General features: G+C 36.0%; 1 long non-coding RNA gene across 9 annotated transcripts in view; it reads right to left on the bottom strand.

The window, feature by feature from the left end:
* LOC101789704 (uncharacterized) overlaps positions 1–14,617 on the bottom strand; it is a 208,769-nt gene that overhangs the window by 87,682 nt on the left and 106,470 nt on the right. For 7 of the 9 annotated variants that reach the window (XR_002398501.3, XR_011807085.1, XR_011807086.1 and 4 more), the window contains 3 exons: positions 9,686–9,779; positions 8,729–8,801; positions 3,365–3,460 (listed from right to left, as the gene is read on the bottom strand). This is a non-coding gene — a long non-coding RNA (uncharacterized lncRNA). Of the gene's footprint in view, positions 1–216; positions 1,879–3,364; positions 3,461–8,728; positions 8,802–9,685; positions 9,780–14,617 lie in introns of those variants that run through there. The other 2 variants (XR_011807088.1, XR_011807087.1) reach the window with 2 other exon arrangements.

Below are 14,617 nucleotides of genomic sequence, written 5' to 3'. Positions count from 1 at the left end.
AATTTCCAGACCAAAATCATTGTATCTAAAGATGGTCATTTACATATTTTGCAATGCACAGAAACTGTATTATATCCCAGAAGAACTAACTTAACCTGAACATATACCACTGAAATACCCATGGGTAATCAGGTCATATCTGACCCAGTCTAGGATAGAAGAAAAAATATATCATCCAGGTGTCTGGGAATTCCAACACAACCAGGAATTATCTCATTATCCTACAGCACTATCCTCATCAGATAAAGAGGATGGGGAGAAAGACATGGAACACAAGAAGGGGAGCAGATAAAAGGGAACTGGGGAGAAGAAAAAACATGTCGAGTCTTAATTGAGCTTCGAGAAGAAGCAGGTGGAGAAAAACATAGTTGGCTGGATTATGATTTATTCTCTCTAGTGATCTACGTTTGCTGTGGATTAAAATGTGCTCTTGTTTCTAATATATATTTTATACCCTGTCTATCCATTGTGAAGTCAAGGTGTTGGTCCTTGATTTTAAGATATTTAAGATATGGGCAAAGTATGATGCTTCTTCAGAACCCATCTCTTCAGACACTACTTTGTAAAGTCCAGAAAGCATTCTCCAAGTTGTGACTGTTGAGTGTACTCTGAGCCCCAGCTCAAGGAATATACTCCTCTAGTGTTTCACAATAAACACTTTAATGCATTACGCTTTATATAATCCTTTATATGCGTAATATGTAATCTTAATCCCCAATGCTTCACCAAGAAATCATGACTGAATGACAATGGAAATACAATTCTCTTTCTTTTTTCCCTTCCACCTATAAAATCAAGGAGACGTAGAAGGGAGTAGGAGTGTCCCAGCACAAAAAACAGGTAGCAAGGTAGATCACTGGTGACAAGTTTCCAAGGATTCATAAATGATGATAGTGGTTGACATATATTTTGCATTTTGATCACTATTTTTGGAATATTTTTCTACTTCTAAGAGAAAATTTAGATATTGCATTTGCATATACATTTAAAATTCTGTGTTTATATGCACACACATGCAGGATCATCTCTTTTACTATTCGTTTTCAGCTGTTGAGGTTACAGTGGTATGAATGAGTATTGAGAACTAGCCCTGATGAAAATGAAGGGGTGTTTGAAACTAGCCCAATGTACTTAAATGTCCCCCTTGGGGAAAAAATGTGTTATAAAGCGACATCTTTCAAATACAGGTCTTACAGTTGAAAACTGCCACTTCTACAGTGAAGCATGACAGCTGCTCAAAGCATACCATGACTCTACATGCTATTCTCTTCATTCAATTATGATATCCTCAGTAACTCTATACTTGTTGAGATTTTAGCCAAACATATTTTAATTTTTACACAGAGAATTTCATGATACATAGCTATGAAATGATAAATTTGATAAGACACTTTTTTTTTAATGAGATCATCAAATTCATATTTCTATAGACAAACAGGCAAAAGAACAATCAGGTTCATCTGGATAGCCGCCTCAAAGTTTACACATCTACTATATTTGCTGCCAATAGCATGTTGAGGTTTTTTTTTATTAGTCCTTCTCACTTTACATAAAATATATATATATAATAATTTAAAAAAAAAAAAAATCTCCAAATAAATAAGTTTCTGAAGAGCAACTTCAGGAAATTAGCAGTACTTTTCTGTATTATTTCAGTATTATTTTACAGAGAACCAAAGGTAAATAGAATGAACCTGATGGTTTTTATTTTAATATTTCTCCTTTAAGTATATCAGTTTTCATGTCTCATTTACATTCCTTCAAGTTCTTTTTTTAACAGCAAACACTTCTTGAAATCTTCACCTTTAGCTTCAGATGAGGAGCAAAACTTGCACTGCTTGTAGCCACCAACAGCTGTACCATACCAGCCACCTCTGCCTGGAGAAAACATAAGTGTTCTGGGAGACTAGTTTGGCCTGCTCATACATTTTTGAATGACCCAGTACTCAGGAAAGAAACAATAAATTAAAAATTAAAAAAAAAAAAAAAGCTACACAAATTAACACAGATTACTAAAGCCAAGTATAAAAAAGATATGAAAAACGTATCAAAATAAAAATCTATCGGTTCAAACACATAACCACGATTGAATCCAAAAAGTAAATAAAACATCATTACAAATCACTTTCAAGTACATCATTAACAAGAGAAAAATTAAAGAAGGTGATAGTTAACACCACAATTAATTGCAAGCAAATTAAAGTATTCAGTTTGAGGTAAGATTTGTGGAGGGAAATACTTTTTATTAGACTGTGTACTTTAATAGTGAAAAACATAGATAAACCTTTAGGAACAGACCTTCAGTTCCTAAGACAGATGCCTGTCCTTCTTTCCCAGCTATATCCATTGGTCTAATAAAAGAGATCACTTTTTCCCACAACCTTTCCTGTTTTACACTCTTAGGCTACCGTGATTACACTAATAACCACTATAACTTGAAAGCATGTTCAATACTTTATTTATTTACTTATTTGCCTCGAACTTTGCTTAAAAGAGCAGTTTTCATGTCATAGCCAATCCCAATAAAATCATAAATAGAAAGGTGTAATGGTAGAATCTACACAGATTACATAGTAGAGTTCAAAAAAAAAAAAAAAAAAAAAAAGAGAGAACAGAGCCTAACTTCAAATTACTAGAAAAATATCAGAATACATGTAAATAATGAAAAGATCTATTTGTGAGAATCTGGACTATAACCAGAATGTGAGTAAGAGCCAACATGAATTTTTCATTAATAAAACATATCAGGACAAACTTATTTCTCTCCATGGCAGATAAGCTGTAAGAATAGAGAAGAATAAATACTGTCATGTGTCTGGATTTTAGCTTTTGACTTCTCACAGGACATTCCCATAAAGTAGATTTGAGGTAGCTGGACAGTTATTTAGAACAGGAAACCCTATTCAAACAGAAGTTATCAATGTTTAATTTTCAAATGAGCAAAGATATATCAGGTCAGGTTCTGCAAGACTCTGCACAATATTTTTTAATGAACTGGTAGATAAATTAAAAAAAATAATAAATTTAAAAAAAAATTTTTTTGCTTTTGAAAATGACATTAAGCTAAAAAGGCTCCAAACCCTATGGAGCACAGAGTACACATCTGATTTGGTCTTATTTAACAGGAGAAATCTAAATTCAACTAAACAAATGGATTCACATGCATGTGAACACATGAAAAAAAAAAAAGATCTGCACAGACACAAACTGAAGAATCTGTCAAGACAAGCACAGTAAAGAAAAGAATCTAATAGTTGGAATGGATCACAAGCAAACAATATAATTGTATCATTGCATAAGAAGCAATGGGTTATTGATGGCTTAATGATGGGTTAAAGAAAATTAACATGTATGTAAAACTCACAAAATATTTCTTCCAATCTGCTCAGAGTTGGTAAATCCTCACGTGGAGCTCTGTGACCAATGCAGGTTATTGCACGTCAAGGAATACATCAACAATCTGGAGAAAGTTCCAAGAAAAGTAGAGTGATCTTTCAAAAAAGATGATCTAGCATGAGGCTTTGCAAGACGTGAGTTTGCTTAATCCAAGAGAGAGAAGACTAAGAAGTATTTGATAACATTTTTCAAATATTTAGGAATATTCTTTGTGAGAGAAGATAAAGAATTGTTTTCTACAACCTCTAAATATATACATATATATAATAAGGAAGAATGAAGTTAAAGGTGAAAGAAATTTTTCAGTGTGTAAGGCCAACTAAGCAATGACTAACAGACCTTTGCAGATTTTTCTGTTTGTCAGAAATTTCAAGGACGAGTTAACCAAACAACTATGAAGGTTGGTTTTCTATACTGATCCTTCATTGGATTTAGTGTATCTCATAAATATTACACAGAATGTGTTGTTATCAACCAATATGCAACTTTCTACCTTTGCTTTATTGCGTAGACAGTGGTGCTAAACATGTATGTCTATTAAGGGCATTATAACATGAATCAAGCATAAAAACTGAAAGCAAAATGATTGACATGTACAAGGATTCAAAATTCCTTTACCTAGTGCTAGTGAATACTGCAGAGGAATGGAAACTAGATATACATACACTATTCACAGATCTCTCACAGTAGACCTCTACCTTCTGTCCAGATATTAAATTGATATTAAATAGCTAAAAAAATAAATAAATAAAATAAAATAAATAAAATAAAATAAAATAAAATAAAATAAAATAAAATAAAATAAAATAAAATAAAATAAAATAAAAGTTTGGAGTTTAATTATTAAATACACCCACCAAATGTGAAAGCCTTTGTGAGTAGTTTATATTGCATTGGCTTCTAAGGTTACTGCATGCTCAACACTTTTCTGTTTCTTCTCATTAAAAAATAAATAAAATAAAATCAATTCCTGTATCCTGCAGCTCTTAGCTCTGTCATATCCATTATTTCGTGAATGTCAATTCTTTTCAATTTATTTCGCACTCTGAATTTATTGGTAGGTTATTATCTATGTAATGTTCTAGATATTTACATTATATCAGCATATTTATGGCCTTAATATATTTATCAGCCTACCATATAAAGGCAAACCCTTTAAGCGATCTGGATATGATACACCTCCAAGTTTCTCAGAGAGCTGAAATAATGAAAATTAGATCTTGGGCCATTAAGAGTGACCTCACTCACATAATTATCTCCATACATTCTCTACTTTTTTGTAGTCTCCAAAGCTTTGTCACTTCTTATCCGAATGTTTGTGAGATGAATAAAATAGAGATGCTTGATTAAACCTGTGATTTCCTTCATTGCCAGCTCTTGATAGTACTGTAATGGCAAAAGCATGCTGTTAGACTTCTCCATCTTTGTGGAGAAGTACTATCAAGACCAATTGAAATTCTGCACGTAGAAATGGCAGGATGAGCAAATCCAAGAATAGCTGGAAGCCAATGTTCTGAGATTGCCCAGAACTTCAACTGAAAATCTTTTGTTTCCACAAAACACTTTTCCTATTCTTGAAAAGAATGGGCAATAACAAGGCATACCTGCTATTAAAAATAGCTGATATTTTACCTGTTCCTGTTGCCATGTGCTCAAAAAACTCACAAGTCATTCACACAATCTCATTCACATTAGTAGATTTATACTAGAAGACTTCACAAGATCACACTTGTCACTATGGATACTTGTACTTGCCTTTGAACAAATCTGTCTATCTATGTCTCTTCTAAGATAAATGAGCTATTAGGGACTGTTTCCTAATAACATCTCCTCATAATATATTCTCCTTATATTTCTTCTCATAACATCTAGCATAATGAGAAAACAATATTTTAGAAAGTTGCTTTACCTCATTGACAGGATTTCTCCAAAATCAGTGTCATTAAAAAAAGCATATGAGAAAGGTTTTTGGTTATTTTTCAAAAGTTATTTTTGAAAACAAATACATAAACTTTTTGACAAGAAAGAGAGACCTTGTGGTGAGCGGTACAAAACCACAACCTACTGCTTCTCTGATCATTATTCTCTGTTCCCAGTTACTGGACCACATGCCAAAGCAGCTAAGATGACAGAGTCCAGGAAAAATTGTGTTGGAGCTTTGGAGCTGCCTCCAGGTCTGTCACTTCGTTAGGCTGCCCCTGTACTGCCTTGTCTTCTTTGTCATCCTGAATGCCATTTCCATTGCCTTCAACATACTCTCTTACAATTTGTTTCTACTTTATCCATTTGTGAATAATATCACATTCAAATCTTATATGCATACTATATGGCAGACCTTCAAGCACTGAGTGTGATTTATCTCAAACAGGAAGATGGATTTAACAAACACATGCCTTCTGCCTTGGAAACACACACCTGGAGCCTCTCTGCTGAAATGCAACCTGACTTGACCATACAACCAACCTGCTCGATTTTCAGTCTGAAGCCTTTGCAAAAATACACCGCACCCTTTTAGTGAAGTACCATTTCCTACTATAAATAAAATGTTCTTTTTTTCTAACTAGGTCCTGACTCCATGTGGAAAACTCGGACTTGGTTTCAGATTCCAAGTGCCTTGTTCAGCCCAGGAAAGTTTAGTCTGCTGTATTTAAAGCTGTAAGCAACTTAAGGACATCCAGAGTTGGATTTGGTTTGAATTTTGTATTCTACCATTGAGACAAAAATAGAATGGGGTTATGGAGGAGAAGACAGTCGGAATGTGTCTACACTGCTCAGGTGGACCATTATCCCAGCATATCCAGGCTGTACCTCCTGGGGGTATGCATAAACAGGAACCTGAGCCACAGATTTTATGTTATGCAGTATGCAGTATCTTCTACCACACAGGCTCCTCTTATTTTTCTGTATTATTAATATGCAGTGAGCCTACCATACACCCCTGCATAAGACAATAGATCTCATTGGAAAAAGGCTGTGGAGGAGGGGAAGAAACCAGGATCATGGCTGGATGGCCCTCCACACTGGTTCCCAGGTGCAAGTTCAGTGCCTGAACTTGCAAATAAACTGCACATAGAGGAAGGATAAGGTGATATAGAGAAGTTATTTGGCACAGTAACCCATTGCTGGATAAATTGCAGAGATGGCATCACTGGCAACCCAGACACTGAGTGCCTGCAAACCTGATGGTGAGGGCAGGCCCAGGTCCAGGTTTGAGGATCTCTGGAGCAGCAGTGACACAGCCCCTGCAGCTGCAGGGCATGCCCTGGAGATGTACTCAGGAACATAACTTCACTTCACAGGTGGTTTCTAGAGTGTCTCAAAGGGTACTGCAAGATCTGGGAGAGTGGTCAGTCAGAGCATTAAGCCTTGACAATGCTATAACGCACTGAGCTTTGATGCCCAGCTATCTTGCCAACCATCTCAGTCAACCCATTCATAAACCTGTTACAACATCCTGCAGAAATAACTGCTTGTCACCAAGAATAAGATCCTTCAGAGTAAAGCTGCAGTTAGCACTTACATGGTGTGCTTTGAGCAAGCCACTAGGCCTCCCTCTCCCCCTTTCCTTGCATAATCCTCTCAAAATGTTGCCCCACTGGGCATACAGGCACTGTGTACCAAAGGGGAAAAAGAAATGCCAGATAGGTGGGAAGGAGCAAGGAGAATGTCTAACCTGGCTTCCTACAATCTTGGCCTCAATTTCGATGTGTGGATTACAATACAATGTGATTGATGATCCATGGATCTAAAGACCAGCCTGTGTTCTCCCTTACTTGGGCACAGGACATATCCAGAAGGTTACAGGAGTGGTATTACATCTTTTAAAAACTCCGTTCAAGTAGGTCTGCACCATCCATTGCCAGCTTGTGTTTCACAAGCACAGCCTTTCTCCAGCAACAAGCAACATTTAAGCCATAATTTCCTTAAGGACCATTTTTTTGCACTGAGAAGAAGACTCTGCCTTTTTAGGAATGCCATAAAATGCTATGACAGATTGAAAAATAGTTAACAATTTGCCTCTTCAAAAACATTAAGAATGCACATTAGGTGCATTCAGAAACGTCCTTCCTGACCCCATTATTATAAATGTTAAGAAATGTTTGTTCACTTTATTAACACATTAAGAGTTCGTATGAGTTAATCATCATTTTAATCATGTTTTTTCATAAAATGTATATCTCAGATTGTGTTTATTAAGTCTGGGTTTGGGGAGAGATTTTGCATTGCATTGAATGCAACTATATCACTTCTGCTGTGAGTGTGTTTCTTGCTGCTCAGCTATAAATAGTGCACAGCACACATGAAAAGAATCACGCTCCATTCTGAGGTGGGAAATTGCAGAAGAAAACTATTCTGGTAAACAAGCCCTTCCTGAAGGCTGTCAGAGTAATTGGCCTCAAGCACAACTCCCGGACTGCTCTACTGGCAAAGTTTCCTTGCTCCTCCCTACTACTAAAGCAGTGCTGTGTCAGGGAAGTCAGAGACTAGTAACACAGAAACCAAGAAGTCTTGGTGCTGGCCTTAGAGAAAAACAGCCAAAACTACACTCTTTAGCAAACCATCCCCTTGCTGTGGTTCAGATGTTCACTCCAGCTCCCATCTCAGCTGCAGATATCACCACCTCCCTCTGCTAGCACTCACCACAGACTCAGCAGCCACTCAGCTTTGTGTGGCAGATCTGACAAATGTGTTTCTCCATGCTAGAAATTACTGGGGGTGACATCTTTACATACTCCACATTGAAACACTTGTAGTGCTCCTTAGAAAGGCTTTACTTATATATCACATTTTCCTATACTGTCCACCAAGCCTATGGAGCACAAACTATCTTCTTCTGCACACTTCTTGGTTTAATTTGAACATCTTAAACAAGGTCGTTATACATGTCAAGACTGTTAAGTGTTCACACAAGATCATCCTGTTCCAGAGATTAGATGGAGTGCAGAAGGACTGATGCATTTAATTATTTGGTGGAAAGTATGTTTAAGGGATCACACACCTCTGCTCTGTTCACCATTCCCAGTAGCTGCATCGCAAAGTATTTAATAGTCTTCCCACCCCTTCCCCCCATCAATCACACACACAGTACTAACTGCAAATCTGCCGTGTATCCTGTGAAGTATCCGTGCCAGTAATCCTGGGAATTATTTCATTTTTTTGCTTTAAGCCACGTACATAAAATATTCCAGTTGGCATTGCTATTAGTAAACATAAAATGAAACTGATAGAAGTATTGTTCATCAGATATATTTAGGCTTCAGGCAAACACAATGGTACATATTCATAACCTCCCACTTGACAGTTTGCACAATCACTCTTCAGAGGTACTCACCCCTTTCCACTGACTCTATGAGGAATTCAGACTTCTAAATTTTGGTTGACCAGACTGTGTCTCAATCTGATATCTAAAACAGTGAGATGATCTTGCATCAGAACCAACATAAGTGTTTATCTCACCATAACCCCTTTGGCACATTCTTTTGACATATACAGTATTTGAGCAAGACCATGCAAAACAAATCTCCCATAAGTGTTCTGGCTGACAAAACTCAAAAGCTCAAACACCTCCAAAAGAAATCCAGCCCTGACTGAAATGAACTTGTTTATTTTATCATAGGTGACAGCACAGGAAATACTTTGCAGTCTTCGTGCTCACAGTTATGATGAGGCATCTAAAACAATAGAATCACTGGTCAACATATGTACCCATTACATGGTTAAAATCACATTTCACAGTACAGGTTTGGATTCCAAACTACTTCGGAGATACCCAGATCTTCACAAAGAGAACCTGTTTCGTAGTTATTGACATTTTGAATACACTATTTGTTTTCCTTCCTCTTTATAGTTGACAGTTACTGCTTAAGGACTTTGATATAGCCAACAACATGCCTGAGGGTATTTTTAAAAAGCAGTCTGGGGGGAGAAGGAAAAGAGTGAATATATAAAAATAATGCCTGATCTAAATTAGTACATTACATGTTCCCAGATGTTTCCTTCTTGAGACCTCATTTAGAACAACTGCATCAAGACACCTGTAGTTTCAGGTTTTCAGTTGCGACTAAATCTTTCCTCCTTTTTCATAAGCTGATCTCATATTTTCCAGTGTTCCCTTCACATCTTCTGTACAAACAAATAAAATATTCCCTTCCCAACCCCACCCCCTAAACACATGCACATGCATACACATATGCCACTCTTTGGTCTGCGTACAGTAGCTTGGCACCAAAAAGGTATGTGATTAAGTTTTAACAAGTGTCAAAGCCAAGTGTGGCTCACAGACACTTACCTGGAGATCAGAATGTGGTTTAGGTGTGTTCTGAAATTCAAATTAGCAAGTGTCATTCTTCCTGTCTTCTACCACACTTCAGGGAATGTTTGATCTGCAGAGGGAAAATGAAACACAGAAAGAGATAAACCCCCAAGTTGCAGGGTCTGATACTTCTCTCCTGGGCACTGCCACTGTCTCTGGGAGCAATTGTGTTTACACCTGGTTACACGGACAGATTGCAGGGCATCAATGTAGAGTACTACAGAATCAATACCCTCATAAATATTTAGGTCAAGAATTTCAGCACAATTTCAGTATAATTAACAATTCAAAGTACTACCACTGAAAATTTTGTTTGGCACCATTAGCTGGAAGTAAGCAGACATGCCTTTGTTAGTTTATGATGTAGTCTATCATTTGTAATACACTATCAATGCAAAAACAGTCCCTGAGAGGACTGATCAGAAATTTCATACTCTCTGTTTTTCTTCACTAAAGTATATGTTTCATAAAAGCTGTCATAGTCTCATGTTACTGTCATGTTGCTCAGAAATAAAAGACGGTACAAGGGGAGAAGGGAGATCTAACATCTGGTGACCTACATGGATTCTTTATTGTTAAAAATGCTAAATTTAGTTAGTTCCCATATGAGAAAAAAATTAAATAGATTGGTATACTGAAAATGCATTGTATACCTTGAGTTCAACATGAATTTTACACTACATGTAGTGGTCAGAATTAATGTATCCATGCTTACCTACAGCTACCCTTCACGCCTCTTTCTTACACAAGTGCAACAAACACAAATACAAGAAAGAGTTGTAAAATCTGACTGTAGGGTATAAAAAAGAATGACTTTTTATTTTGACCTTCATCCATTGTCCACCTGAATATTCCATTAATCTGCAGTTGAAAATTTGCAATATATATATATATATATATATTATTTTTTTTTAAATAGGAGGGTAGGGGGAGAAAAAGAAACTAAGTGTCAGGAAAATAGGAATTATCCAAGAAAAAATTTCTCTTATTCCTTGTGCTCAGTCAGCCCTGTACTATCAGTTGTCTTCTACCTTTGCAGTTTCTATGACAAGTTTGCATGCCCAAAGTTGAATGGCCTGTCCAACGTCACACTGAGAAGTGGGGCTGAATTCTAATCACACTGAGTGTATTGACTTTTTTGCATTTGTACATACTTTAAATACTGACTCCTTTCTCCTGCCATGGGAAAGAAAATAAAAGTGACATCTAGTTTTTTACTGAATTTTCTACTTTTATACTGACTTGTTGCAATTGGGATTGATCCTTTCCTGTATATATTTTATATATACATATATTATATATTTTTCTGTATTGATATAAGTAATGCAAGAAGTACAGAATGCAGGATAAGAAAAACTTGTAAAATTGAGATGCTGTAAAACCCTTATCTTTTCCACATGTTTTTCCTCCAACTCCCCCCTTTGTTTTCAGTCCCTTACCAAATTGCATGAGGACCAGCTGCACCTGCTGCACAGAGAAGTCAGTGGTCCAAGCCACTGTGTGGTGAAAGGGAGACTAAAATAAGCCCCAGAAGAGCTCACTCTTGATTGCATCTAATTCCTACTCACCATGCAGTGCAAGGCAAGGACGGAGGAATTAATACATTTGATACCATAAATGCCTTGAAGGAGGCCTCTTGTTGTTAATGATAGAGCCCACTTATATGTATAAAACAGGTACAATTCCTTATTCTTTTTAACAAAGAATCAAACTACCCCACACTGTGACTTGCTGAGCAGTTTTAAATGTACTTATGAGTACAGGATGTGCTGTGCTGTCTACCTTAAAATCTTTGCAGTCATCCTTTGAGTGCTGTTAATTTTAATGTGGCTATTTCTTGTAGAGGGGATGTAAGATCTGAGTGCTTTCTGAAAATGCAAGAGGATTTAAAAGGATGAAGGGTCCAGATCTGAAGACACTTTTCTCTTTATTTTACTTCTGTTCCTTGGTGTATTCAACAATCTATTCTTCTAGACTGATGCAATCAGTTCAGAAAGGTATCATGCAGCACACTTGAATTAGAGTGTAAAAAAGCAAAAAAGAAATCACTCTGTTCACGTTTCAAATATTTTTTTTTCCAAATACATGTATATACATATATATAAATGCCTTTATTATGGCTTTCTTGAAATATAGAAGTTAATAAAGAGAAAAACATTGAATAATTCATAACATTTTCTTTGTTTATCATGCAGGTCCTATCTTTCCACATAAACATATAAATCCAAACTGAATTCTATCAAATTACTAATATTAAAAATATAAATGCAGATTTTTTTTCACAAAGGAAAATAAATGTCTTGATAGTCAGCATTGCTAGGATTCCCATGACTTCATCTGGAAACAGACATTTGGGTTTGAACTGGCTTTCCTAGACTGTGCATAGTCAATGTAGACAACAGTGGGTATGTATATAAACAATGCAGATAAGTTGAAACCTCATCCTAAACAGAGATCTAAAATAAACTATCTGAATACATTCCCAAATAATCCACTTCTCCCACCGACAGTAAGGACAGCCTAGAATATACCAGCTTAGGTGTAGACACCTACCCCATATTTAACTAAATTCACAAGAGATTAAACACATCCATTGTGTCTAGTCTCCAACAAACCTTAAATAAACTAAACTTGATCAGCTGAACTATGACTACAGGAACTGTGCCACACAAATACATATCAATATCCCCAAACATTCCCGATATACTGTTGCCTTCAAGTAACTGTATGTAACTCCCATCCAAAAGTGCTCTCAAGGAAAACTCAACCAGATCCATTATAGGGTTTACATTGCAATAAAATACCCTCTAGTGTTGGCAGAGCTTTGACACCTTATGCAGAGAATGTCCTTTCTATAAAGTTTACTAATTTAGTTTGCAAGGCTGTGTTTAGAGGGATATTAAGCATTAACTAGCATGTTCTCCTCTATTTGTGGATTGTGATTGTAATTCTCTACACTGTGAGATGAGCACATAAATCCAAAAATAAAGCTCTATACAGTTTCCCAGTAGACAACTGCTTACTCATTTAAAATGTATGTTTGTTTAAAATTTTGCTCCCTGGGATGGCCTTATGAAATATACATTTCATTTTAGCAGGGATTCCCAAAGGAGTCAGCTGCCAAGCAGCCTTATTCTAGTTCCTTCAGCACAAACAATGTAAAGCAGGACACTAAATCTGCAATAGCAGACAACACTCAGGAATTAGAGTTTCAGCTCAATTTCTGCTGACAGTGCCTGAGGAGTACCTGGATCCAAACAATTCTGTTTGCACACTGATAATTCATTCTTAGCAATTTGTTATTTTACATTAATTATACACAAAGTTACACCTTTTTTTTCTCCACAGCAATGTCCTCAGATAAGTAGAACTTGGGGCAAAGAACATTTGTGTCAACATGGTCTTATGATCTCCACCACTGGTCAGAGTCAAATATCTATATACCAATGAAATTGTATGTTTAAAAATAAAAGATTTACTGAAGAATTTAATGTTTTGAATGAGTATAGTGTTTTATTGTATATTACAAATCCTTCAAAACCAATTTCACAACTTGTCAAAACAATAAAACTACTTTAAAAGGGTTTGGCTGAAATAAAGACCAGTAAAGTCATCGTCTACTGCTTGGTAGGAGCCCTGAAGACATTTATATCAGGACTCATTTGAAACTAAATCAGAAGGGATTCAGGCACCCCAGTCTACAAGTAACACCAGCCAGAAAAACTAACCTCTATGAAATGATACCAAGAAAACTGTTACAAATATATTGTTTTGCATCAAAACCTTTTACAGGGTAAATGTTTGGAAAGAATTTGGCTGAACTGGCAGACAGATCTGCTGTTCCTCTCACTCAGCAAATTAACATCTAGGTGAAAATATAAATGGCCTTAAAGAGAAAAAATGAGATAAACCCCAGAGAGAGTTTATGCTTTCTAGTGAGGAAAAAATAAATAAATAAATAAATATACACTCTGAAGGGGAAAAAAAAAAAAATGATGAAAACAAACAGCTGAAGAATATGAAAGGTAAGAAATTCTCTCCTCAGAGCTTTTATCCAGAAACTGATGGCAGAGGTGAACACTACCTTTTGGGGGTAGTAGCAAGTGGGCTGCTCACACAGCATTAGATGCAGGATGGAAGCCTGCTCACTCCTTCATCCCTGTCAGATTTGATGCACAGCTATCTATAGCAAAATGCATTAAAACTGTAAAATAAAAACATATATTAATGTTTTTTGTTGTATTGTTGTATTAACATTTAATTATATTTCAAAACATAATTTTAGATATTCTACAATTGGTCAAGGCTCATAGCGTGGGAAATATATACAGTATTATGTAAAAAAAAAAAAAAAAAAAAAAAAAAAGTGGTAGGTTAAAATAAGATAAGAAAATAGTTGAGAAATAAAATGGTTTCACTCAGTTGTAAATGATTTTTTTTTAAATGATAAGTTGCATCTCATTGTAGTTTAAATAAGTTGTTTACAGAAACTCTGAAGTCCTGAGAAAGTTGCCTGAGAATCATTTTACAGATTTGGTATATCATAGCACTGTTACATATAACAGTGCCCTTTTGTTTTAAACCATTATAAGGAACTTTTACACTCTTACACAAAACAAAGAGCTGAAGCAATATTAGACCCCATTCTCACCACATGTCATATTCAATTTCCTACACAGAAAAAGAGCTATATTAGCTATATAACCTCAGGCAAAAAAAAAAAAAAAAAAAAAAAAAAAAAGAAACAGTCCCTCAAACATCACCAGAAAAGCAGGTAGATATTGTGCCAGCCTCCCATGGGGTGACAGCTCCCAGCGGTCCTTTCTTTTCCCAGGACAGGACAGCACACTGAAAAATCCATCCATCTACCAGTCTGAGTATTTATCATCTCAGTAAAATGATAAAGAG

The sequence above is a fragment of the Anas platyrhynchos genome, chromosome 2 (assembly GCF_047663525.1).
Source record: "Anas platyrhynchos isolate ZD024472 breed Pekin duck chromosome 2, IASCAAS_PekinDuck_T2T, whole genome shotgun sequence".
Lineage (NCBI taxonomy): Eukaryota > Metazoa > Chordata > Aves > Anseriformes > Anatidae > Anas > Anas platyrhynchos.
This window is presented reverse-complemented; position numbering and strand designations above follow the sequence as displayed.